Here is a 1,846-nt window from a genome sequence, read left to right on the forward strand (position 1 = left end):
AGTTGAACAACCGTTCACCACTTGTGTTCATTGAGTTCCTATCTCACATCAGATGTGATTGAACTCCACTGGTCACTGCTTCCCACTAGAACTCCAGGACATGTATCTTGAAGTCAGTCACTAGTGAGCATATGATTATAATCAGAAGGGGTTTTGTGAAGATTTCGGTATTTTTCATAGTTGAAATCATGAGTCAATTGAAGCTAGACCATCATGGATAACCTGGAAGCACTGGACGGCCGTTTCGTCCTATTATGGGACTCCTCAGCATTAACTTAAATATTCCATTGAAAAAGATGAATTACTTTTGTTTTTTTCAAATTATCCACTATTTTAAGTCGTTTTAATTTAGAAAAACAAAAATTGCTACAACATTTCAATGGTACTACCTTTTATTTCTTCTTTCCTTGAACAAACATAACTTCTCTCTTTTATCAAATACAAAACTTATTAACTAGACTAGATGGATAGTGGCTAGCAGTGGAATCCACGATAAGCGTTTAGTCCCACTTCGGACTCGTCAGTTGGATGTACCTGCATCACAGAGTTGATGTTCACTCCGGGACTCGAACCCAGTACCATTCGCTTCCAACGCCATCACGTTATCCACTTAGCTACTGAGTCCTGACTTCAGACAATATCAAGGCAGTCCGCATCCGATGTACATATGCCAACAAGAGACTGATCGATTGCAGTCCTCAATAACAATGGAAAGATACAAGTAAACAACACTAAGTAAAAAACAAATTAATATCTACCTTCTTAACCAGAATAGTACAAGACAAAACTATCCATAATCTACATCTTAGAAAATGAAGATAAATAAAACTGTATAGCTGAGTGTAAGCAAAAGGCAGATAATTAATCATTTTGTTTAAATAATTAATAAAATGAGATGTATTCAAGAATAGGGAATTATCCAGATAATTCTATTTTGTCCCACCCGGTCTTGTGTATATACACAAAAGGGTTCTTATTCCAATGATTAATAAAGCATTATCAAAAGTAATAAGTATACCTTGGGTTTTTTTTCAATTTCTCACTTGATTTAGTCAATAAAAAGTTATCCCACACTTTGAGTAGAATAATGTCTTTGAGAATCTCTTTTTTGTGGTAAGCGTTAAGGAAATCACCAAACTGTATCACAAGGTAAGCCCCAACTTGGAATCCGGAAGAGAGGGGGAAAAGAGGAAGGCCAAAGAACACATTACGACGGGAAATAGAAGCAGATATGAAAAGGATAAATGTTAACTGGACAGGACAGAGTTTGATGGAGAATGCTGGTGGGCGGCCTATGCTCCTCGACAAGGGGTAACAGACGTAAGTAAGTAATGTCTTTGAGAAGATAGTTGTTGAAAACAAAAGATTATAGGAATACCCATAATGATATGTGATAAATTCATGACAACTGGGGTAAATATAGTTGAAGAAATAATCTCAATATAAAAACTCACCTAGTTTGATAAGATACATTGAAATAACTGAACAAAAAGAGAAAGTGAATCGAAGATTACTCTTTGAGCGAGAGCTTTGATGTTTCAAGAAGTGACATCCATATAAACAAGTACCACTGTATATATGGACCTTGAAACAGGGAAAATAATACAACTAAAATGAATAAGATTCAGATTGTTTTCAGATTTCAGATTTGTATAATGACAGAGGGCCTACGGCCTATGTTATTCCTTTTCTGGTATGCTTTCTTAGGCATCTAGTCTCTCAGACGAGCCAATTGAAGGTGCGGACATCAATGCTTCGGATAACAGGTTCCAAGAATTGATGACTCGGTGTGAAAACCTGTATGCCAAGGGTATTTTGTTCGTTCTTGGCTTTCTCTGAGATGTCC

The 1,846-nt window shown here is 36.4% G+C and overlaps 1 non-coding gene across 1 annotated transcript; it reads right to left on the minus strand.

The window, feature by feature from the left end:
- Positions 1-553: 553 nt before the first annotated feature.
- Positions 554-620, minus strand: Smp_tRNA_02028_Pseudo_TGG.1.1. Its single transcript has one exon. It is a non-coding gene (tRNA).
- Between the last annotated feature and the right edge of the window lie 1,226 nt (positions 621-1,846).

The sequence above is a fragment of the Schistosoma mansoni genome, chromosome 4, assembly GCF_000237925.1.
Source record: "Schistosoma mansoni strain Puerto Rico chromosome 4, complete genome".
NCBI classification, from domain to species: domain Eukaryota; kingdom Metazoa; phylum Platyhelminthes; class Trematoda; order Strigeidida; family Schistosomatidae; genus Schistosoma; species Schistosoma mansoni.